Source organism: Salmo salar, chromosome ssa10, assembly GCF_905237065.1.
Source record: "Salmo salar chromosome ssa10, Ssal_v3.1, whole genome shotgun sequence".
NCBI lineage: Eukaryota > Metazoa > Chordata > Actinopteri > Salmoniformes > Salmonidae > Salmo > Salmo salar.
The window spans coordinates 20,099,695-20,126,264 of NC_059451.1; the positions used below are offsets into that span (position 1 = coordinate 20,099,695).

At 45.1% G+C, this 26,570-nt stretch overlaps 1 protein-coding gene across 1 annotated transcript in view; it reads right to left on the reverse strand.

Moving 5' to 3' along the window:
- The window catches only part of LOC106613725 (neurocan core protein), a 194,445-nt gene that overhangs the window by 146,077 nt on the left and 21,798 nt on the right, over window positions 1-26,570 (reverse strand). Inside the window, exon 2 of the mRNA XM_014216278.2 lies at window positions 15,923-16,002. The gene's annotated coding sequence lies outside the window, so the exon portion shown is untranslated. The remainder of the gene's footprint in view (window positions 1-15,922; window positions 16,003-26,570) is intronic.

Below are 26,570 nucleotides of genomic sequence, written 5' to 3' on the forward strand. Positions count from 1 at the left end.
CCCTGTCCCAGCCCTGTCTCATCCCTGTCCCATCCCTGTCCCAGCCCTGTCCCAGCCCTGTCTTAACCCTGTCCCAGCCCTGTCTCAGCCCTGTCTTACCCCTGTTCCATCCCTGTTCCATCCCTGTCCCAGCCCTATCCCATCCCTGTCCCAGCCCTGTCTCTGCCCTGTCTCATCCCTGTCCCATCCCAGTCCCAGCCCTGTCTCAGCCCTGTCCCAGCCCTGTCCCAGCCCTGTCCCAACCATGTCCCAGCCCTGTCCCAGCCCTGTCTCATCCCTGTCCCATCCCTGTCCCAGCCCTGTCTCATCCCTGTCCCAGCCCTGTCCCAGCCCTGTCCCAGCCCTGTCTTAACCCTGTCCCAGCCCTGTCTCAGCCCTGTCTTACCCCTGTTTCCATCCCTGTTCCATCCCTGTCTCAGCCCTGTCACATCCCTGTCTCATCCCTGTCCCATCCCTGTCTCAGCCCTGTCCCAGCCCTGTCTCATCCCTGTTCCATCCCTGTCCCAGCCCTGTCTCAGCCCTGTCCCAGCCCTGTCCCATCCTTGTCCCAACCATGTCCCAGCCCTGTCCCAGCCCTGTCCCATCCCTGTCCCAGCCCTGTCCTATCCCTGTCCCAGCCCTGTCTCAGCCCTGTCTCCACCCTGTCCCAGCCCTGTCCCAGCCCTGTCCTATCCCTGTCCCATCCCTGTTCCATCCCTGTCTCAGCCCTGTCCCAGCCCTGTCCCAGCCCTGTCCCAGCCCTGTCTTAACCCTGTCTCAGCCCTGTCTCATCCCTGTCCCAGCCCTGTCCCAGCCCTGTCCCAGCCCTGTCCCATCCCTGTCCCAGCCCTGTCTCAGTCCTGTCTCATCCCTGTTTCAGCCCTGTCCCAGCCCTGTCCCAGCCCTGTCCCATCCCTGTCCCATCTATGTCCCAACCATGTCCGAGCCCTGTCCCAGCCCTGTCCCAGCCCTGTCCCATCCCTGTCCCATCTCTGTCCCATCCCTGTCCTATCCCTGTCCCAGCCCTGTCCCAGCCCTGTCCTTAGCCCTGTCTCAGCCCTGTCTCAGCCCTGTCTCAGCCCTGTCTCATCCCTGTTTCATCCCTGTCCCAGCCCTGTCTCAGTCCTGTCTCATCCCTGTTTCAACCCTGTCCCAGCCCTGTCCCAGCCCTGTCTCCGCCCTGTCCCACCCTGTCCCAGCCCTGTCCCAACCCTGTCCCAGCCCTGTCCCAGCCCTGTCCCATCCCTGTCCCTTCCCTGTCCCATCCATGTCCCAGCCCTGTCCCAGCCCTGTCCCAGCCCTGTCCCATCCCTGTCCCAGCCCTGTTTATCCCTGTCCCAGCCCTGTCCCAGCCCTGTCCCATCCCTGTCCCAGCCCTGTCTCAGCCCTGTCTCATCCCTGTCCCAGCCCTGTCTCATCCCTGTCCTAGCCCTGTCCCAGCCCTGTCTCAGCCCCGTCCTGTCTCATCCATGTTCCAGCCCCATCCTGTCTCATCCCTGTCCGAGCCCTGTCCTATCCCTGTCCCAGCCCTGTCTCAGCCCTGTACCATCCCCGTCCCAGCCCCGTCCTGTCTCATCCCTGTTCCAGCCCCTGCCCTGTCCCACCCTGTCCCATCCCGCCACACGTCGATTTAGTGCCACTCGGAGTCTGCAGGCGTGACTAATGCCCGCGCCTTGTGTGGCGTAATGATACATTTATCTGAAATGGCACAGGGCCCAGTTCCCCGTCCTCATCTCTGACCCTTCGAACAAACACATTCACCAGAGGAGCTGTTAATGCGAGCCACCCATCTGTGCCCACTGCCCCCCTGCCTCCCTCTGTCTCCCTTCATCACCAATTTCCATATTCACTCACCCGAAAAGGAGGAAGTTAGGAAAGGGGGTGGTGCAGAGGGGGGGACGTCTTCAAAAACACCCTCTCCACAGTAGGGGGGTAGAATGCATCTTGTTACATGACAGACATAGAGGCTCATGCGTGTCAGTTAGAAATTGGGCATATGACTCGAGGGAGGTACTTTATTGTGCTTATGCTACGTGTGACCACTGAGCTTCTTGGGATACATAACATGCAGGCTATTACAACTACAATAACTGCCATTACACCCATGAACGCATGTACACACACACAAAAACACTCAATCTGCTCCAGTCACGTCTCTCGTGCTGAGGGAGTAGCTTGCTGAGTCACAGGCCTACAAGCCTTGGTGTTCCTCATGCCTCACAATGCTCTGCTGTTTATCTTGACATAAGGCAGAACAATGGCGTGCAGATGGCAGCAGATGGAGCTGGGAGACAGGCGGGCACAGGGGGCATAGAGGGAGCACATAGGGGCTTTGGTTTAGGCTCCCTCCTGGTAGGACCGTGGATACAATCCTACTAGGAGACCCTTCCAGACCCTGCACCCTGGATAATGCGTGTGTGTGTGTGTGTGTGTGTGTGTGTGTGTGTGTGTGTGTGTGTGTTGTGTGTGTGTGTGTGTGTGTGTGTGTGTGTGTGTGTGTGTGTGTGTGTGTGTGTGTGTGTGTGTGTGTGTGTGTGTGTGTGTGTGTGTGTGTATGCATGAGCAAGTTTTACCACCGGGTCTCTCGTGTAGAATCTGTGAGTGTGTATACACGCCTACTCCAGCCCCTGCAGACCACTGCACTGGCCAGATAAGACTCTCTGAGTAGGACCGGTCCAGGATCAGCTGTTGTCTGCAGGGAGAGACTACTCCCTGACAGCTCATGATCTCAGACCTGCCAAAGTGTTCTCTAGGAGAGTGAGAGAGAAACATGCACTGACACATAGTCAGAGGGTAAAAAAGACCTTACCCAGGCATCTTCCAAACAATTGCCTGACTTTTCAGAGTGATGATGCTAGAGGACTAAATTGTCCTGACAAATGACTGCTCTTGCTGTAATGTTCAAGGACAGCTCTGACACACTGACACACAGCATAGCACTCAGGAATTCACATCCGGTCTCAGAGCAAAACGTATTATATTTTACTAAAATCAATACCAAGGTACTTCAAATCAAATCAAAATCAAATCAAATTGTATTGGTCACATGTGCCGAACACAACAGGTGTAGAGTTCACCTTGAAATGCTTACTTAAGAGCACATTCCCAACAATGCAGAGTAAAAAAGTAAGACAAATATTTGCTAAATAAAAAAGGAAATAGTAACATGAGAAAAAACATAATGAGGCTAATAACAGTTGAAGTCGGAAGTTTACATACACCTCAGTTTAAACTCAGTTTTTCACAATTCCTGACATTTAATCCTAGTAAAAATTCCCTGTCTTAGCTCAGTTAGGATCACCACTTTATTTTAAGAATGTGAAATGTCAGAATAATAGTAGAGAGAATGATTTAGTTCAGCTTTTATTTCTTTCATCACATTAGTATTTGGAAGTATTGCCTTCAAATTGTTTAACTTGGGTCAAACGTTTCGGGTAGCCTTCCACAAGCTTCCCACAATAAGTTGGGTGAATTTTGGCCCAATCCTTCTGACAGAGCTGGTGTAACTGAGTCAGGTTTGTAGGCCTCCTTGCTCGAACATGCTTTTTCAGTTCTGCCAACAAATTTTCCATAAGATTGAGGTCAGGGCTTTGTGATGGCCACTCCAATACCTTGACTTTGTTGTCCTTAAGCCATTTTGCCACAACTTTGGAAGTATGCTTGGGGTCATTGTCCATTTGGAAGACCCATTTACGACCAAGCTTTAACTTCCTGACTGATGTCTTGAGATGTTGCTTCAATATATCCACATCATTTTCCTACCTCATGATGCCATCTATTTTGTGAAGTGCACCAGTCCCTCCTGCAGTAAAGCACCCCCACAACATGATGCTGCCACCCCCATGCTTCACGGTTGGGATGGTGTTCTCCGGCTTGCAAGCCTCCCCCTTTTTCCTCCAAACACATCGATGGTCATTATGGCCAAACAGTTCTATTTTTGTTTCATCAGACCAGAGGACATTTCTCCAAAAAGTACAATTTTTGTCCCCATGTGCAGTTGCAAACCGTAGTCTGGATATTTATGGCAGTTTTGGAGCAGTGGCTTCTTCCTTGCTGAGCGACCTTTCAGTTTATGTCGATGTAGGACTTGTTTTACTGTGAATATAGATACTTTGTACCTTTTTCCTCCAGCATCTTCACAAGGTCCTTTGCTGTTGTTCTGGAATTGATTTGCACTTTTCACACCAAAGTACATTCATCTCTAGGAGACAGAACGCGTCTCCTTCCTGAGCGGTATGATGGCTGCATGGTCCCATTGTAATGGCCGTCGTTGAAGAGAGTAGACCAAGGCGCAGCGTGTTGAGTGCTCATATTTAATTTTAATCGAGACACTTTGAACAAATCAAGAAAATGACAGCCAAACAGTTCTGTCAGGTACAACAAAACACTAAACAGAAATGAACTACCCACCAACCCCAAAGGAAAACAGGCTGTCTAAGTATGACTCCCAATCAGCGACAACGATGTACAGCTGTCCCTGATTGAGAGCCATACCAGGCCAAAACAAAGAAATACAAAGCATAGAAAAAAGGACATAGAATGCCCACCCAAATCACACCCTGACCAAACCTAAATAGAGACATAAAAAAGGCTCTCTCAGGTCAGGGCGTGACACCCATGGTGTTTATACTTGCGTACTATTGTTTGTACAGATGAATGTGGTACCTTCAGGTGTTTGGAAATTGCTCGCAAGGATGAACCAGACTTGTGGAGATCTAAAAAAAAATTCTGAGGTCTTGGCTAGTTTCTTTTGATTTTCCTATTATGTCAAGCAAAGAAGCACTGAGTTTGAAGGTAGACCTTGAAATACATCCACAGGTACACCTCCAATTGACTCAACTTATGTCAATTAGCCTATCAGAAGTTGATAAAGCCATGACATAATTTTCTGGAATTTTCCAAGCTGTTTAAAGGCACAGTCAACTTAGTGTATGTAAACTTCTGACCCACTGGAATTGTGATACAGTGAGTTGTAAGTGAAATAATCTGTCTGTAAACAATTGTTGGAAAAATGTCTTGTGTCATGCACAAAGTAGATGTCCTAACTGACTTGCCAAAACTATAGTTTGTTGACAAGACATTTGTGGAGTGGTTGAAAAACTAGTTTTAATGACTCCAACCTAAGTGTATGTAAACTTCCGGCTTTAACTGTACAAGGCGTACCAGTACCGAGTCAATGTGCAGGTATACGAGGTAGTTGAGGTAATTGAGGTAATACAGTATGTACATGTGGGTAGGAGTAAAAGTGACTATATAATCAGGATATATAATAAACAGAGTAGCAGAAGCATATGTGAAGTGTGTCTAAATGTGAGTGTGTGTGTGTGTGTGGTGTCAATATGCATGTGTGTGTGTGTGTGTTTTGTGTGTGTGAGCGTATCTAGTATGTGTGTATATGTGTGTTGGAGAGTCAGTGTAGTATGTGTGAGTGTGTGGGTAGAGTCTAGTGAGTGTGCATAGAGCCAGCACAGAGAGTCAGTGCAAAAAAATAAAGGGGGTCAATGTAACTAGTCCATGTTGCCATTTGATTAACTGTTCAGCAAACTTATGGCATGAAGAATCTGTTCAGGAGCCTTTTGGTCCCCGACTTGGCACTTCAGTAACACTTGTAATGTGTTAGCAGAGAGAACAGTCTATGACTTGGGTGGCTAGAGTCTTTGACAATTTTTAGGGCCTTCCTGACCCCACCTGGTATAGAGGTCCTGGATGGCAGGGAGTTCGGCCCCAGTGAAGTAATGGGCTGTACACCCTCTGTAGCTCCTTGCGGTCGGATGCCGAGCAGTTTCCATACAAAGCGGTGATGTAGCCAGTCAAGAGGCCTGTCAATGGTGCAGCTGTAGAACTGTTTGAGGATACGATGGCCCATGACAAATATCTTCAGCATCCAGAGGGGGAAGAGGCGTTGTCGTGCCCTCTTCACGACTGTGTTGGTGTGTTTAGACCATGATAGGTCCTTAGTGATGTGGACACCGAGAACTTAAAGCCCTCGACCTGCTCCACTACAGCCCCATCGATGTGAATGGGGGCGTGTTCGGCCATCCGTTTCCTGTAGTCCACGATAAGCTAATTTGTCTGGCCCACATTGGGGGAGAGGTTGTTGTCCTGGCACCACACTGCCAGGTCTCTGACCTCCTCCCTAAAGACTGTCTCATCGTCATTGATAATCAGGCCTACCGTCGTTGTGTCATCGGCAAATTTAATGATGGTGTTGGAGTAGTGCGCGGCAATGCAGTCGTGGGTGAACAGGGAATACAGAAGGTGACTGAACACAGACCCCTGAGATGCCCCCTTGTTGAGGGCCTGCGTGGCAGATGTATTGTTGCCCACCCTCACCACCTGGGGGTGACCGTCAGGAAGTCCAGGATTCAGTTGCAGAGGGAGGTGTTCAGTCCCAGAGTCCTTAGCTTAGTGATGATCTTGGAGGGCACTATGGTGTTGAACACTGAGCTGTAGTCAATGAACAGCATTCTCATGTAGGTGTTCCTTTTGTCCAGATGGGAAAGGGCAGTGTGGAGTGCAATAGAGATTGCGTCATCTGTGGACCTGTTGGGGCGGTATGCGAATTGGAGTGGGTCCCGGGTTTCTGGCATGATGGCATTGATGTGAGCCATGACCAGCCTTTCAAAGCTACAAATGTGAGCGCTATGGGGCAGTAGTCATTTAGACAGGTTACCTTGGCGTTATTGGGCACATGGACTATGGTGGTTTGCTTGAAACATGTAGGTATAACAGACTGGGTCAGGGAGAGGTTGAAAATGTCAGTGAAGACACTTGCCAGGTGGTCAGCATGCTCTGAGAACGCATCCTGGTAATCCATTTGTAACCTTCCTCACATTGGCTACAGAGAGCGTGATCATACAGTCATCCATAACAGCTGGTGCTGTCACACATGGTTGAGTGTTGCTAGCCTTGAAGCGAGCATAGAAGGCATTTAACTCGTCTGGTAGGCTCATTTCACATGGCAGCTCTCGGCTGGATTTCCCTTTGTAATCTGTGATAGTTAGCAAGCCCTGCCACATCGGATGAGCGTCAAAGCCAGTGTAGTAGGATTCGATCTTAGTCCTGTATTGATGCTTTGCCTGTTTGATGGTTTGTCAGAGAGCGTAACTGGATTTCTTATAAGCGCCCGGATTAGTGTCCCGCTCCTTGAAAGCGACAGCTCTAGCCTTTAGCTCAGTGCAGATGTTGCCTGTAGTCCATGGCATCTGGTTGCGATATGTACAGTACCGGTCAAAAGGTTGGTACTCATGCCAGGGTTTTTCTTAATTTTTCTATTTTCTACATTGTACAGTAGAATAATAGTGAAGACATCAAAACTATGAAATAACACATATGGAATCATGTAGTAACCAAAAAAGGGTTAAACAAATCCAAATATATTTCATATTTTAGATCCTTCAAAGTAGCCATCATTACTTTCTAAGACATGAAGGTCAGTCAATCCAGAAAAGTGCAGTTGCAAAAACCATCAAGCGCTATGATGAAACTGGCTCTCATTAGGACCGCTACAGGAAAAGAATACTCAGAGTTACCTCTGCTGCAGAGGATAAGTTAATTGGAGTTAACGGCACCTCAGATTGTAGCCCAAATAAATGCTTCATATAGTTCAAGTAAGAGACACATCTCAACATCAACTGTTCAGAGGAGACTGCGTGAATCAGGGCTTCATGGTGGAATTGCTGCAAAGAAACCACTATTAAAGGACACCAATAATAAGAAGAGACTTGCTTGGGCCAAGAAACACCTTTGGTCTGATGAGTCCAAATCTGAGATTTTTGGTTCCAACCGCCGTGTCTTTGTGAGACGCAGAGTAGGTGAACGGATGATCTCCGCATGTGTGGTTCCTACCATGAAGCATGGAGGAGGAGGTGTGATGGTGTGGGGGTGCTTTGCTGGTGACACTGTCAGTGATTTATTTAGAAATCAAGGCACACTTAACAAGCATGGTTACCACAGCATATTGCAGCGATATCGACATCCCATTTGGTTTGCACCTAGTGGGACTATCATTTGTTTTTCAACAGGACAATGACCCAAAACACACCTCCAGGCTGTGTAAGGGCTATTTGACCAAGGAGAGTGATGGAGTGCTGCATCATATAACCTGTCCTCCACAATCACCTGACCTCAACCAAATTGAGATGGTTTTGGATATGTTGGACCTCAGAGTGAAGGAAAAGCAGCCAACAGGTGCTCAGCATATGTGGGAACTCCTTCAAGACTGTTGGAAAAGCATTCCTCATGAAGCTAGTTGAGAGAATTCCTAGAATGTGAAAAGCTGTCATCATCACAAAGGGTGGCTACTTTGAAGGATCTAAAATATTAAATATATTTTGATTTGTTTAACCCTTCTTTTGTTACTACATGATTCCATATGTGTTATTTCATAGTTTTGATGCCTTCACTATTCTACATTGTGGAAAATTGTAAAAATAAAGAAATACCCTTGAATGAGTAGGTGTGTCCAAACTTCTGACTGGGACTGTACGTACGGTCACTGTGGGTACGACATCGTCAATGCACTTATTAATGAAGCAGGTGACTGATGTGGTATACTCCTCAATGCCATTCCAGTCTGTTCCAGCAAAATAGTCCTGTAGTTTGGCGTCCGCTTCATTGGACCACTTCCGTATTGTGCACATCACTGGTACTTCCTGTTCGACTTTTTGCTTGTATGCAGAAATAAGGAGGACAGAGTTATGTTCAGATTTGCCAAACTGAGGATGAGGGAGAGAGGTTACGTTACATTAGGCTACCACTGTAATAGAGTTTGTATAATATAATATGCACAGTATAGTATCCTTCGTCTTGATCGCATTTTACCTGTTTAGTATGATATATTACGTTCGTCTGCTTTAGTAAGATATGCTACGTTAGACTGCTTTAGGATGATATCCTACGTTAGGTTAGGGGTTAAGATTTGTGTTAAGGTTAGGTTTAGGAGTAGGGTTAAGGTTAGGGTTAGTTCACATGCTAAGTAGCTTAAAAGTATTAAGTAGTTGCTAGTTAGCTAGAATTCTAAAGTTGTCAATGATGAGATTTGAACACACAACCTCTGTGTTGCTAGACGTTCACATTATACGCCCTACCAACCCCCCTCCTTTCGTTTTTGCCTTAACTAAACTAGTGTCCAAATACATTTGAGTGTCCCTGATTTAGTAAAATATGATATGTTTTAAAATATTAAAATACACTGCTCAAAAAAATAAAGGGAACACTAAAATAACATTTAAGTCATTTAACACATCCTAGATCTGAATGAATGAGATAATCTTATTAACTACTTTTTTCTTTACATAGTTGAATGTGCTGACAACAAAATCACACAAAAATAATCATTGGAAATCCAATTTATCAACCCATGGAGGTCTGGATTTGGAGTCACACTCAAAATTAAAGTGGAAAACCACACTACAGGCTGATCCAACTTTGATGTAATGTCCTTAAAACAAGTCAAAATGAGGCTCAGTAGTGTGTGTGGCCTCCACGTGCCTGTATGACCTCCCTACAACGCCTGGGCATGCTCCTGATGAGGTGGCGGATGGTCTCCTGAGGGATCTCCTCCCAGACCTGGACTAAAGCATCCGCCAACTCCTGGACAGTCTGTGGTGCAACGTGGCGTTGGTGGATGGAGCGAGACATGATGTCCCAGATGTGCTCAATTGGATTCAGGTCTGGGGAATGGGCGGGCCAGTCCATAGCATCAATGCCTTCCTCTTGCAGGAACTGCTGACACACTCCAGCCACATGAGGTCTAGCATTGTCTTGCATTAGGAGGAACCCAGGGCCAACCACACCAGCATATGGTCTCACAAGGGGTCTGAGGATCTCATCTCGGTACCTAATGGCAGTCAGGCTACCTCTGATGTGGAGGGCTGTGCGGCCCCCCAAAGAAATGCCACCCCACACCATGACTGACCCACCGCCAAACCGGTCATGCTGGAGGATGTTGCAGGCAGCAGAACGTTCTCCACGGCGTCTCCAGACTGTCACATCTGTCACATGTGCTCAGTGTGAACCTGCTTTCATCTGTGAAGAGCACAGGGCGCCAGTGGCGAATTTGCCAATCTTGGTGTTCTCTGGCAAATGCCAAACGTCCTGCACGGTGTTGGGCTGTAAGCACAACCCCCACCTGTGGATGTCAGGCCCTCATACCACCCTCATGGAGTCTGTTTCTGATCGTTTGAGCAGACACATGCACATTTGTGGCCTGCTGGAGGTCATTTTGCAGGGCTCTGGCAGTGCTCCTCCTGCTCCTCCTTGCACAAAGGCGGAGGTAGCGGTCCTGCTGCTGGGTTGTTGCCCTCCTACGGCCTCCTCCACGTCTCCTGATGTACTGGCCTGTCTCCTGGTAGCGCCTCCATGCTCTGGACACTACGCTGACAGACACAGCAAACCTTCTTGCCACAGCTCGCATTGATGTGCCATCCTGGATGAGCTGCACTACCTGAGCCACTTGTGTGGGTTGTAGACTCCGTCTCATGCTACCACTAGAGTGAAAGCACTGCCAGCATTCAAAAGTGACCAAAACATCAGCCAGGAAGCATAGGAACTGAGAAGTGGTCTGTGGTTACCACCTGCAGAACCACTCCTTTATTTTGGGTGTCTTGCTAATTGCCTATCATTTCCACCTGTTGTCTATTCCATTTGCACAACAGCATGTGAAATGTATTGTCAATCAGTGTTGCTTCCTAAGTGGACAGTTTGATTTCACAGAAGTGTGATTGACTTGGCGTTACATTGTGTTGTTTAAGTGTTCCCTTTATTTTTTTGAGCAGTATATAATACTACCTGCACCAAACTTTAAATTGTATTTCCAGTCACTAGCATTTCGCCCCATCCTAAAATTGGTTTAGACATTATTATTTTGCCCCCTGCCTAAATATAGAGAGAAATATGGTGTCTCCTATTGCCCTGGAAGAGGTGTTCACTAATGTATCCCTTAAACAATGTAAACTATGCTTTGGTGCTGTTATTGCGCACACAATTTATATTTGGCACAAAATTGGCCATACTCCAATATTTCACAATAATTGCTTGCGATCTGGAGTGTGGCCTTTTGCATCCCCCCTATGGGCCAGATGTGGAATCGGTACCCTTACAGATATCACGGACATAATGGTTTGAGAACATTCCATACACATTACCAGGCATCTCCTTTTTTAGATATTTACAATTTAAGTCAGCTTTGCTGGCCTATGGAGTCCCTTGGGAAACCCAACTACCAAACCATTCAATGAATAAATAAATTATCTAAGTTCCCGAAAGGACTGATCTCTATAATATATAAACAACTTTTGGAAAGCTTATATTCTGAGCTAGCCATTAAAAAAGTTTGGCCCACAGATCTAATTGCACTTGAACAACCCTTTAACTGGAACTGAACATGGAAAACTATGACCTTGGCATCCCGTAATCCCAACCATCAATTTATACATTTTAAGTTTTTTCACAGACTGTATTTAACACCAAGGAGACGTTTTACGATGAAATTGGACCCAACTCCTAACTGTTCTCTGTGTCCCCTAAAGGTATCCACATGTTTCTCAGCAAAAACTGTTTGGAACAGTTTGTGAATATATGACAACATTTTGTGAAGTTTTTGTTAGTTTTGGTCTTCGGCAAAGGTTTCTTTGGTTGTTCGTGCACACTGCATTTTTTCTCGAGGCAAGCCGAAGTCAGTAGCTGAAGTCTACAACCCTTCATCAATGATTTGGCTCCCGAGTGGCGCAGCGGTCTAAGACACTGCATCTCAGTGCAAAAGGCATCACTACAGTCCCTGGCTCAAATCCAGGCTGTGTCACATCTGGCTGTGATGGGGAGTCCTATAGGGTGGAGCACAATTGCCCCAGCGTTGTCTGGGTTTGGCTGGGGTAAGCTGTCATTGTAAATAATAATTTGTTCTTAACTGACTTGCTTAGTTAAATAAATTTGTCACAGAGCTCTGTGTAGGATGGGATGAAATGCTAGTGTCTGGAAAAACAATTACAAATTTGGTATGGATCGTATTATATTTTAATATCTTAAAACATAATATATTTTACTAAATCTGGGACACTCAAATTAGTATGATATGTTACAGTAGGGATTCTTCAATGCCTACTTTTGTTTCAAAGTAGATTTGTTTAAGACTATCAAGAATAACTCTGTGTAACACTGATTTCGCCCACTGCAGAAAAATATTAAATGCTTCTGGGGAAAGGTTACAAAATGTATTTAGAATGTATATATTGAATGATTTCCATCTATTATGTTACATAATGAATATCTCAATCAATCAGAGATGATTATTCCTGGCAGGCAGAACTGCTGCACTCTTTCCCATTTAACCAGGGGATACAGTTACTGTTAGAAGTTATACCATTAGAATTATCAACAGTGAGAATGAATGGTGCTAACCAAGGAACAATTGAGGCCTGGACAAATATACCTGACTCTGTAAATAACAATTTCAGATAAAGCCCCACACATCCAAACCAATTATACACAGTGGTATAGTGGAGGATATACACTGTATACCCACTTATTTTTCAGTGGGCATTGTCTGTACTCACTTCTTAATCACCACTGATACATACAGTGCATTCTGAAAGTATTCAGACAACTTGACATTTTCCACATTTTGTTATGTTAGTCTTATTCTAAAATGGATGAAATTGTTTTTTCCCCCTCATCAATCTATGTACGGAGAACAAAATGTATGAAATGTATGCATTCACTACTGTAAGTCGCTCTGGATAAGAGGGTCTGCTAAAAAAAAAAAAATGACTCAAATAACCCATAACGACCTAGCAAAAATGTATTTTTTTTTAAATTTTTTTGCAAATGTATAAAAACTTAAACCGGAAATATCACATTTACAGAAGTATTCAGACCCTTTACGAAGCACTTTGTTTAATCACCTTTGGCAGTGATTACAGCCTTGAATCTTCTTGAGTATGACGCTACAAGCTTGGCACACCTGTATTTAGCGAGTTTCTCTGTCAGGTTGGATGGGGAGTGTTGCTGCACAGCTATTTTCAGGTCTTTCCAGAGATGTTCGATCGGGATCAAGTCCGGGCTCTGGCTGGGCACCTCAAGAACATTCAAAGCCTTGTCCCGAAGCCACTCCTGCATTGTCTTGGCTGTGTGCTTAGGGTCGTTGTCCTGTTGGAAGGTGAATCTTCACCCCCTAGTCTAAGGTCCTGAGCGCTCTGGAGCAGGTTTTCATCAAGGATCTCTCTGTACTTTGCTCTGTTCATCTTTGCCTTTTTCCTGACTAGTCTCACAGTCCCTGCCGCTGAAAAACATCTCCACAGCATGATGCTGCCAACAACATGCTTCACTGTAGGGTTGGTGCCAGGTTTCCTCCAGACGTGACACTTGGCATTCAGGCCAAAGAGTTTGTTGTTTCTCATGGTCTGAGAGTCCTTTAGGTGCCTTTTGGCAAACTCCAAGCGGACTGTCATGTGCCTTTTACTGAGGAGTGGTTTCCATCTGGTCACTCTACCATAAAGGCCTAATTGGTGGAGTGCTGCAGAGATGGTTGTCCTGGAAGGTTCTCCCATCTCCACAGAGGAACTCTGGAGCTCTGTCAGAGTGATCATCGTGTTCTTGGTCACCTCCCTGACCAAGGCCCGGATTGCTCAGTTTGGCCGGGTGGCCAGCTCTAGGAAGAGTCTTGGTGGTTCCAAAGTTTTGGTACCTTTCCCCAAATCTGTGCCTCGATACAATCCTATCTCGGAGCTCTACGGACAATTCCTTAGACCTCATGACTTGTTTTTTTTCTCTGACATGCACTGTCATCTGTGGGACCTTATATAGACAGGTGTGTGCCTTTCCAAATCATGTCTAATCAATTGAATTTACCACAGGTGGACTCCAATCAAGTAGTAGAAACAGCTCAAGGATGATCAATGGAAACAAGATGCACCTGAGCTGAATTTCGAGTCTCATAGCAAGGTCTGAATACTTACGTAAATAAGGTATTTCGGTTTGTTTTCTTTTTAATACATTTGCAAACATTTCTAAAAAACTGTTTTCACTTTGTCATTATGGGGTATTGTGTGTAGATTGATGATAAACAATTATTTTATCAATTTTAGAATAAGGCTCTAACGTAACAAAATGTGGAAAAAGCCAAGGGGTCTGAATACTTTCCAAAGGCACTTAAACAAATCAAAATATATTTTTTAAACACTTTTTTGTTTACTACATGATTCCATATTTGTTATTTCATAGTTCTGATGTCTTCACTATTATTCTACAATGTAGAAAATAGTAAATATAAAGAAAAACCCATGAGTCAGTAGGTGTGTCCAAACTTTTGTCTGGTTATATATATATATATATATATATATAATACATTTAGCTCTGAGACCAGGCTGGGATTCACTGAGGCAAATCATAGATCAGGATACATTCGATATCTGCCTATGACATACTATAGGGCTCATTGTACAGTATGTGGATACAATATTGAGACACAGGATTGTGTCTATATCTTCAGTTTTTCACCAGAGGTATATTCACTAACCAAATGGAAGCAAATGGCCAAAATAGGGAGGGACCAATCTGAACGTGTACAATAAGAGATGCTCATTTTCTTTGCCAAGAAACATTTTCTGTTGTAAACCATTTTGCTACGGCGTGCACTAATGAATACACACAGATTTTTGAGCGGTATTAGCATGGTATTAAGTTGTCAAAATGCAGCTGAGTTTGTTGTTTTAAGCATCAAAGTGGATATTAACAAGTCACATGAATATTTAACAAGTGATGCAGTAAAAAAAACTCAAAATAAAGCTCAACATAGGGGATTAGCGAATGTTCCTGTTTTTCCAGAGACTGTGACTCAAGAGCTAAGTATTGCAGGATAAATGGAGCTGGGAGATTTGTTGTCTTCCCTGCCCTAAATGCCTCATCATTTGCCTCTACTAAAAGTCCAGCTCCAGTATTTATAGTGAGATAAAATGAATGGAATCAATCCCCTCGTCCCTAAGCTGTGAGGGCCTGCCAACAGTCCCAGCCCTATAGGGATGACGGAAGTGTGTGTGTGTGTGTGTGTCTAAGCCATCCTCCATAAACTGCAACCCTCCAAAGGGTAGTGCTACCAAGATCTGTTTTAATCAGATGAACCCTTTTTTAAAGACAAGGGTACTTTGTAAGGAAAAGGGTTCTACCTAGAAGCTTTAACATCTTAAGAACTGTTTTTGGGAGAAAGGGTTCTTTGATGATTCTTTGGAAGGCAAAACTGATTATTTGGAAGGCAAGAAGGGTTCTTCATAGAGCCATATATAATATTTCCCAGCATGCTCTGTTGCAGGGAGATTTTCAGAATTGTTTGTTTCACTGTAATATCTGTTTTTGCATGTAATTGATTGGTTGATGCATTTAACGCGACACAAAGATAAATAACATACCGTTTTCTAAACTAATCCAATCTGTTAGTAATTGGATTTATTGCACCCGTTTGTGGTAGTCTCAGTATTCCATCTTCCCTACCCTGGCAGTCATTCTGAATGCAGGTTTCGGGTGATTAACAAATGCACTTGTTGGATATCCTAACTCTGGTTGGATTTCAATAGGAATTCCAATAAATTTGACTTGACATCACTTTGCAAGCCAGCATAATTCGACTTGCAGGCCTGAAGTGGCCTGTTAACCAGGAGATTCCTAACACCACGTGGTTAGGGTAGAACTAAGCCCTCAAAGAAAGGCCTTATGATATATGTAATTTTAAAGGCTGATAAGGCTGGTGGAACCTTTCATAGATAAAAGGGTTCTCGGTAGAACTCTTCATAGAGTGTTCTAGGTAGAACCATATACAAAGGGTTCTTTATAGAACCCTACATAGAGAGTTCTAAATAAGACATTTCTCCATAAACTGCAAAGGGTTCTGCCCAGCACCAAAAAGGGTTCCCCCATTGGGACAAACCGAAGAACCCTGTATGGTTCTACTTACCATAGCCCAGAGAGAGCAGGAGGGCCGTCAGCAGAGCCTGCAGTCCACAGACAGGGACCACCGCACCCAGCATCCTGGACCTGAGAGAGAGAGAGAGATCTTTAGAATTATAATCACTCAAGTTGCCGATATGTTTGCATGTACACTCCCTTTCTCCTTCCCTTAACGTTCCAGCTAGAGTGGAGACAGGAGGAGACAGCTGAGAGGTGGACAGGAGGCATAGCCATTAGAATCCCATCACAGACAGGCCCTTCTAGTGACAAATCAGACAGGAGTGATTTCTGTGGTTTGAAATCACCTGCTGGCCCTACATCAGGGGAGGGCACTGATAATGTAGCCGACTTTACAATCTCCCTACAATCAAAGACTGATTTCTGCCAATAACAGCCCAGTCAGTAGGTCTATAATACAGTCTGATTAACAATCAGGTGGATAATATATTTGTATTGAAGAATGTGTTATTATTTGGCAACCCTTCAGCTTCCTCTGATTCCTATACCAAAATAAAGTATGTTTTCACTGTTCTACATCAAAACAGCTGAGCAACACAACACAACAAGCAAATAGAACATGATTGAAGCCTATGTTCCCATGGCAATTGTTACACATGGCATATTTGACTTTTTCACTAAGCACACACAAAATCAAAGATGCAGGAATTCTTGGATCTAGTGAGGGTGGAGGCAGCTGGTATGTGAGAGAGCCTAGTGTTTATATTAGTTTATTGGAAAATGCAGCTTTTCTGTGTCATTGGGAAGGTGAAAAACAGCCTCACGGGTTGACACCTTACATTTGGAAATATAATGCTACAGAACGTGTCATCCTTGCCAAGTTAGATTGCTTATTTTCTTTCAATAATAGTTTTTCTTTCACAAATTTTCCAATAAGAATACAAACACATGTGTGTCCAGATTTCTCTATTGAAGCTTATGTCAAATGTAAGTGATTTGCTTATTTTTTAGAATTTATAAAAGTACAGCCTCAGAGCTTCAAAATGATATATTGTACGTTGTAGTTGGAATGAAGCATAGGAACGTTATGCTGGGAAAGTTGATAAACTTGTTATCCTACTTAAATGAAAAGTAGGGGTAAATACCCGTTCGAAAGATTTTTATGAAAGTTTCGCACTGACTAGAGAACTCTTGTTTGTTTACGCCCATTCAGCATCTTTTGCACAATCTTAAGCCTTAGCCCCACCCCACCCACACATGTAAGTATATGTGAGTCAGCACGGCATTGTCCTCCAGAAAGTAGGTCTCTCCATAAACCCAGCTAAATTCACAGAAGCAGTGTTTTTGAGAGCTGTAGCAACACTTTTGCAGTTGTCCATAGCTGTATCTCTCCAAAAATCTGAGATATATAAATCTATATACTGACCAGGGAGGAGCCATTCAGTTATAGACAGACCAATCAGGACTCATCTCTCAGCATGTCCAACTGTTCCAATATCTCATCCAATCATGACTACCCAGGAAAGATGTTGTCTTTCTTCCTATATAGCTCAGTGCTTGCTCCTTGGCTCAACTAGGCTGATAATTAAAAATGTGTATTCATATTTACTGATCCAATACAAGTTTGTAATTAAGCCACATGAAAGTTCACATGTTCAAGAAGGCATTTCAGACAAAAATAAACATTCGCAAATGGCCCTACTGTGAAGTAGGAACCAGCAGCAGACTCTGTAACTCGTCACATTTCTTAATGAAGAAAAGTGAGGTCCTAATCTCAATCTTGATAGAAGAATCATGAAAACCCTGTGAAAAATATGCCTTAAATTAAATTCAAATCAAATAAAATTTTATTTGTCACATGCGCCAAATACAACAGGTGAAATGCTTACTTAACCAACAATGCAGTTCAAGAAATAGAGTTAAGAAAATATTTACTAAATAAAAGGAAGGTTTTTATTTTTTAAATAACACAAGAAAATGACATAACAATAACGAGGCAATATACAGGGGGTACCGGTACCGAGTCAATATGCGGGGGTACAGGTTAGTCAAGGCAATTTGTAAAATGACTATGAATAGATAACAAAACAGTGAGCAACAGCAGTGTAAAAACAAAGGGGGGGGTCAATGTAAATAGTCTGGGTGGCCATTTGATGAATTGTTCAGCAGTCTTAAGGCTTGGGGGTAGAGCCTTTTGGTTCTAGATTTGGCCCTTGCTCTGCGGTAGAAGAGAGAACAGTCTATGACTTTGGTGACTGTAGTCTTTGACCATTTTTTGGGCCTTCCTCTGATACTGCCTAGTATATAGGACCTGGATGGCAGGAAGCTTGGCCCCAGTGATGTACTGGGCCGTTCACACTACCCTCTGTAGCGCAGTTGCCATACCAGGCGGTGATGCAACCGGTCAGAATGCTCTTGATGGTGCAGTTGTAGAACTTTTTGAGGATCTGAGGATCCACGCCAAATCTTTTCAGTCTCCTTTGGGGCAAAAGGTGTTGTTGTGCCCTCTTCACAACTGTCTTGGTGTGTTTGGACCATGAGAGTTTGTTGGGGATGTGGACACCAAGGAACTTGAAACTCTCGACCTGCTCCACTTCAGCCCCATCGATGTTAATGAGGGCCTGTTCGGCCCTCCTTTTACTATATTCCACGATCAGCTCCTTTGTCTTGATCACACTGAGGGAGAGGTTGTTGTCCTGGCACCACACGACCAGGTCTGACCTCCTCCCTATAGGCTGTCTCATTGCTGTCGGTGATCAGGCTCACTGTTGAATACAACTTTACTAATCCCCACCAGGGACAATCAGAGCACAAGCACACATTTACATCAATTCTCCACATTATACATCATAAAGAGATAAGCAACCAGCTTTACAACCAGGTACAGTATGTGTTGCCCGGCTCAACTAAACTAAACCCTGACCTGTCTGTTGTTACAGTATGACAAAGGGTTATCACCTGTCCAGTCCAGATAGTAGGGTCCAGTGTGTGTTGAGTGTAAACTAAATTCCAGTGAGATGTCAGTCCCTGGATGGAGGACAGAGAAACCCTGTGTATAAATAATGGATGTGGCAGCTCTGGAGATACGACGTCCAGCCCGGCGCGGCGGCCAAGGGGCGAAATCCGAGGCGAGGGTACCAGAGATGGGACACAGATAGCTGGTGTCCATTACAGCCATGCTATTCGCTCAGACTGTCTCAAAGGCAATCAAGGACAAACACAGACAGCCCAGCCAGGCTATTCTCTATGGGAGGAATATAGATGGGACCATTTAGGCATGCTTTATCCCTCCTAAATATTACAGGAACAACAGAACAATGCTTGAATGCTGCCCAAATGATGATGTGATATCATGCTAGGGGCAGGACTTTTTCCAGATCACGTGACCTGACCAGGGAAAACTTCTGGCTCTAGTAATAGCCTCCGGCCTTGTCACACCCTGATCTGTTTCACCTGTCCTCGTTATTGTCTCCACCCCCTCCAGGTGTTGCTTGTTTACCCCAGTGTATTTATCCCTGTGTTTCCTGTTTCTCTGTGCCAGTTCATCTTCTATGTCCAAGCCTACCAGCGGTTTTTCCTGTTTTCCTGCTTAGCCTTTTTGCCTTTTTCTAGTCCTCCCGGTTTTGACCCTTGCCTGTTCTGGACTCTGTACCCGCCTACCTGACCATTCTGCCTGCCCTGACTTCGAGCCTGCCTGCCACACTGTACCTCCTGGACTCTGGTTATCTGGTTATGACCTTTTGCCTGTCCATGATCATTCTCTTGCCTATTCCCTTTGGATTTATTAAACATCTTAAACTCCAACTATCTGCCTCCTGTGTCTGCATTTGGCTCTCACCTAGTGTCATGATAGGCCGACAGTATTTCCTGGTTAGGGAATTTCAGAGCCATAATTATTAGGCTCCTTAGTACCATGCTAGGGGTGCGGGAAGAATGCCAAGTGAATTCCTTGCTAACGAAGCCTAGAAAATATCATATTCCCTTTTCTAGACTACTTGTATCTCCAAAGGCTCCTCATGACACACAGACCCACTTCAGTTCAATCCCAGATCAATACAGTCTCTTCAGAGCACCGTGGCCCTTTCTCTACATCATCAATACTAAGAAAGCCTTCTATTCATGTGTGTTTTATAGGGCTAAGTCACAACGTATTGTTGGCTCTGACCTTGCCACATCATCAATACAAACAAAGCCTTTTGGTGGCCCTAAGCGAGATTTGGTTGGGGGGGTCCCCCACCTCACGGGCAAAACATTTTAGTGGCCCCCCTCTTGACGACGGCAGAGATAAACATTTTAGTTTTAAAGTTAATCTCCTGCAATTCTACACATTTTGCCATGGGGCGTCGTTTATAACACATTTCATGCAATTCTACTCAATTTGCCATGGGGCAGAGACAAACACTTGCAGTTTTACAGCTAATTTCCTGCAATTCTACCCATTTTGGCATGACTTATGCCATGTTAATATGATATCTGAGTGAGAGTGACTAATGAAATCAATGGAGGCCCCCTGGAGGTCAGGGCCCCTGGGCATGTGCCCTGGTTTCCCATTCGGTATTCGGCCATGATTACTACAAGTTTAGATAGCTGACTAGACTAGTTTACCAATCAGTTTTTTTTAGCTGACATGGCTTATTGAGTGAATGTCAGTGACTGACATACAAGAGATAAACTGTTGATGCACAGCCAAATGTAGAAATTACACCTTGGGTATTCTTCCTTTCAAACCCCGAATTAGTTCCTCATTTTTTTATGTTTCTTATACCCATGGCCCGGCCCTCCTTGCCACTATCTTGAGCCATTTTCTTTGCATCTCCAGCAGGTTCTCTCTCTCTCTCTCTCTCTCTCTCTCTCTCTCTCTCTCTCTCTCTCTCTCTCTCTCTCTCTCTCTCTTTCTCTCTCTTTCTCTCTCTCTTTCACAGCACTTATTCTTCTTGTCTTCGACCTCTATGCTGCCAGCATGACTCAGGAGTATCTCTTAATTGTATTTTCGAGTTGGAGACATACTGTTCTACCATACCTCTGTGAGCAGGGGACAGCCGCCAAGCTGTGAGTGTCCTTTGAAATACCAACTCTCTCTGCTCAGCTGGCTCACCGGACTGGACGCCACCTCAACGCCAACATGAACCTGCTCCTGTATAGACATCTGCATACATTTCTCAGTCAGTCACCACATACACGTGCACACACACCGACGCACGCGCGCACACCCATACAGAAACCTCTACACACAGCCACACATACAGTGCAGTTGGAAAGTATTCAGACCCCTTGACTTTCCACATTTTGTTATGTTATAGCCTTACTCTAAAATTGATTCAATACATTTTTTCCTCATCAATCTACACACAATACCCCATAATGACAAAGCGATAACAGGTTTTTAGACATTTTTGCAAATGTATTAAAAATAAAAAAACAAATACCTTATTTACATAAGTATTCATATCCTTTGCCATGATACTCGAAATTGAGCTCAGGTGCATCCTGTTTCCATTGATCATCCTTGAGATGTTTCTAAAACTTCATTGGAGTCCATCTCTGGAGAGACCTGAAAATAGCTGTGCATCGATATTCCCCATCCAACCTGACAGAAGAATGGGAGAAACTCCCCAAATACAGGTGTGCCAAGCTTGTAGCGTCATACCAACAAAGACTCAAGGCTGCGATCCATGCCAAAGGTGCTTCAATAAAGTACTGAGTAAAGGGTCTGAATACTTATGTACATGTGATATTTCAGCTTTTTTATTTATACATTTGCAAAGATTTCTAAAAACCTGTTTTTGCTTTGTCATTATGGGGTATTGTGTCTAGATTGATGAAGGGGAAAAAAACAATTTAGTACATTTTAGAATAAGGCTGTAACTTCACAAAATGTGGAAAAAGTCAAAGGGACTGAATACTTTCCGAATGCACTGTAGCCAGAAAGTCTATATACAGTGCCATACATTTACATTTGAGTCATTTAGCAGAAGGTCTTATCCAAAGCATCTTACAGGAGCAATTAGGGTTAAGTGCCTTGCTCAAGGGCACATCGGAAGATTTTTCACCTAATCGACTCAGGGATTCGAACCAGCAACCTTTTGGTTACTGGACCAACATTCTTAACCAGTACCGCTACCTGCCACTAGGCTACCTACCGCTATCGCTACCGCTATCTGCCGCTAGGCTACCTACCACTACCTGCCCCAACCGCTACCTGCCGCTAGGTTACCTACCACTACCACTACCTGCCTCTACCTGCTGCTACCGCTACCTGCATCTACCGCTACCTGTCGCTAGGCTACCTACCAGTAACGCTACCTGCATCTACCGCTACCTGTCGCTAGGCTACCTACCACTAACGCTACCTGCCTCTACCACTACCTGCCGCTAGGTTACCTACCAGTAACGCTACCTGCCGCTACCGCTACCTGTTGCTAGGCTACCTACCACTACCACTACCTGACTCTAGCTACCTGCCGCTAGGCTACCTACCACTACCACTACCTGCCGCTACCGCTACCTGTCGCTAGGCTACCTACCACTACCACTACCTGCCGCTGGGTTACCTACCAGTAACGCTACCTGCCGCTACCGCTACCTGTTGCTAGGCTACCTACCACTACCACTACCTGCCTCTAAGCTACCTACCACTAACGCTACCTGCCACTACCGCTACCTGCCGCTACCGCTACCTGCCGCTAGGTTACCTACCTACTCTCAGTGTCTTTCACAATCATAACCCGTTTCAGATTAGACATACTGTAATTACAGTCTTAGCGTTGCTACTAACATTATTGGTCACATACACATGTTTAGCAGATGTTATTGCGAGTGTAGCGAAATGTTTGAGACCAGAACAGGTGTGTACTGTCCTGTACCACCCACTGAGACAGTGTCCCATACTGAGAAGACTCGGGGAAGTCACTGGGAGCCTCACTAGATCTCCACACAGTCTCCACTGCTTCATCCCAGCTGGTTGGAAGCTCTGCTCAGCCTGACTGTTCTCTCCATGCTGTCCCACCCAGACGGCAGGGAGAGAGGGAAGGAGGGAGGGAAGGAGGCTTCCATATGCTGTTACGACCAGGCAGGAGTTCATGCTGTCCCTCTATGGAGCCTCTTTCTATCCTTCTCTCTGTCAACTTTCTTCCCTTTTCCCACAAGTTCTCTATCATTCTTTCTGTCTACCCTATTTCTTCCTTTCTATCCCTCCATGGATTCTCCCTGTATATCTGGTCCCTCCCTCCTTTCTATCCCTCCATGGAGTCTCCCTCTCTCTGTCTGCTCCATCCCTCCTTTCTATCCCTCCATGGAGTCTCCCTCTCTCTGTCTGCTTCCTCTCCTTTCTTCCGTGCCATCGTGCATTATGAACCAGGCTCATTAATCACTCACTTCCCTGTCACTCCATCAGCTCACACTGTCATTGTCCCTGCAGCAGTCAGTCATTCAGTCAGTCACATACACACACACAAACACACATGGATGCACGGACGCAGACACCCACTCACACACAGACCAACGCACGCATGCACACACACACAATGCCATTTTCATTTTGGACTCAGACCCATCAACAGCTATGTAGGTGACAAATTAGAAATTAGGTGACAAAATACACTACCGTTCAAAAGTTTGGCGTCACTTAGAAATGCCCTTGTTTTTAAAAGAAAAACAAATTTTTTGTCTATTAAAATCACATCAAATTGATCAAAAATACAGTGTAGACATTGTTAATGTTGTAAATGACTATTGCAGCTGGAAATGCTGGAAATCTACCTAGGCGTACATAGTCCCATTATCAGCAACCATCACTCCTGTGTTCCAATGGCACGTTGTGTTAGTTAATCCAAGTTTATCATTTTCAAAAGCTAATTGATCATTAGAACCGTTTTGCAATTATGTTAGCACAGCTGAAAACTGTTTTTCTGGTTAAAGAAGCAATAAAACTGGCCTTCTTAGACTGGTTGAGTATCTGGAGCATCAGCATTTGTGGGTTTGATTAAGGCTCAAAATGGCCAGAAACAAAGAACTTTCTTCTGAAACTTGTCAGTCTATTCTTGTTCTAAGAAATGAAGGCTTCTGGGGCACAACAAACACAATGTCTGTCTGTGGTGCAGTACATTCAGATGGTGGTGCAGTACATTCAGATGTCTCTCTGTGGTGCAGTACATTCAGATGTCTCTCTGTGGTGCAGTACATTCAGATGTCTCTCTGTGGTGCAGTACATTCAGATGTCTGTCTGTGGTGCAGTACATTCAGATGTCTGTCTGTGGTGCAGTATATTCAGATGTCTGTCTGTGGTGCAGTACATTCAGATGTCTGTCTGTGGTGCAGTACATTCAGATGTCTGTCTGTGGTGCAGTACATTCAGATGTCTGTCTGTGGTGACATACATTCAGATGTCTGTCTGTGGTAAAATACATTCAGATGTCTCTCTGTGGTGCAGTACATTCAGATGTCTGTCTGTGGTGCAGTACATTCAGATGTCTGTCTGTGGTGCAGTACATTCAGATGTCTGTCTGTGGTGAAATACATTCAGATGTCTGTCTGTGGTGACATACATTCAGATGTCTGTCTGTGGTGACATACATTCAGATGTCTGTCTGTGGTGACATACATTCAGATGGCCCATTGGCATGCCATTTGGTTGAGCGCTCTAACTCTACCTAGCTGCATCCACGCTAGCATCCACGCTAAAATCCATGCTAGCATCCAGCGCTCTGACTACCTAGATAGCATCCACACTAGCATCCACGCTAAAATCCATGCTAGCATCCAGCGCTCTGACTACCTAGATAGCATCCACACTAGCATCCACACAAATGCCAAGCCGGAGCGGATGAGTGCAAGTTGAATCTTAAGCAGCCATACATTTCCCCAATGTGGCGCCTGGCCTGTATGTGTACTATATGAGAGCCCGTAGCTGGCCTGTGGGTCCCCCTCCACCAGTCCGGCTCTGCATCATCATCGCAGCCTACAATCTGCTCTCACACACGGGCATTCAAAAACACACATGCATAAAATAAAGCGCACGCACATCCCACCATGATTGAGGCTGAAGGCTCAGTTGATAAAAGGAGGATTATTGGCGTTTCAACAGCGTTGAATGATAATGAAGTCAATGCCAACCTGCTGTATGGGCATGTGAATGTCGGCGTGTGTGTGAATGCATGTGCATGCGTGTGTTCTTTGTGTGTGAGTGTGTTTTATGTATGGGTGTGTGTGCGGGAGCCTATTTGTCCCTGTGAGTGTTTGCATGAGTGTTTCTCAGTGAACAGCAGTGTGCCCTTGTTCCCTATATGAGTGAGGGATTGTTTATGCTGACATGAAAAGATGCAATTATGCAGGAGATGGACTATTCACGGGACGAAAGGATGGAGGGAGGAGGAGGCTGTGTGCCACATTAACGCTAAACTCCTGAAAGGCCCTGTCAATTACAATGGAGTGCTCCTCACGGGCTCTCTCTCTCTCTCTCTCTCTCTCTCGCCGATTGCATCTAATGTGCCTGGATGTGGCCAGGGCAGCAGGGAATGCAGAGTGTGTTTATTTCCCCTGCATACAAGTGTGTATTTATACTGTATGTTTTTCCACTCTCCTGCTGATGCTACCGACAACACAAAAGGTTGGATGTATTCTCGCATCATGGCCAAGCGCTGGGCCGTGAAAGAGACAAGAGGGAAGGTATTGGAGAGGATTTCTCCATGCAGAGCCCAGCCTGCCCAGGACTGTGTGAAAGCATATTACTTCCACCTCAAAGAAACAGTGTCTCCCACTGCCCTCTCTCTCCTATTCAGATGAGCAACCTACCAATGAAATGAGCCTGGCTGGCAGTCAGGGCTTGGCTGGAGGTGGAATATCTCTCCTCTTTAAGATGAAAATAACATAGTGCTCCAATTTGGCATCCAACAGGAGTGGCGTGGTCCTGATTTTAAACGAGGGGAAGAGAGAGAGAGAGAGGGGGGGAGAGAGATAAAAAGGGGAAAGAGTGATCGACGCTCGGTGGCTGTAAAGCCACTTTACAATGTGGCAAATGTTTAACTTGTTCTTGAGCACATCAAGGTCTCCTTGCCTGCTGTCTACTAGAGGAATGTAAATTTGGGCTGAAAGTAAAGTATATTGAAACATTTTTCAGCGCAGCGTGGGACACAAGCAGGCTGTGACTGACAGGGCTTCTTTAGGGAAAGCCTAGCGGTTAAGTGCATTGGGCCAGTAACCGAAAGATCACTGGTTCAAATCCTAAGCTGACTAGGTAAAAAATCTGGCGATGTGCCCTTGAGCAAGACACTTAACCCTAATTGCTCCTGTAAGTCGCGCTGGATAAGAGCATCTGCTAAACTACTGAAATGTTTACATTTTACATTTAAATAAATGTGTGTCCTGTTCTGTCTGCTGTTGCCTTACCTAACCAACCCATCACTGTAACCTTGGTGTTAGATCAATACTTGACAATCACGGAGGATGAGGAGGAAGAGGAGGGGCAGTGGTTAGCTATGGCATGCTGAGCCCAAGGAGCCTCTGAAGCAATGGCATGGCTGGCGCAGCGACCATACACACACACACAGAACCTCCTTCCCCAACCTTTGCAGCAATGGCAGTCACAGAAACCCCATTCCTCCAAAGAGTAGGGATAAAACCCCATCCCTCTGACAGTGACTGAGCCTAAACCCTCCCCAAACGCCCTGAGGCATTCACACCTGCAGGGAGCTGTCACAGAC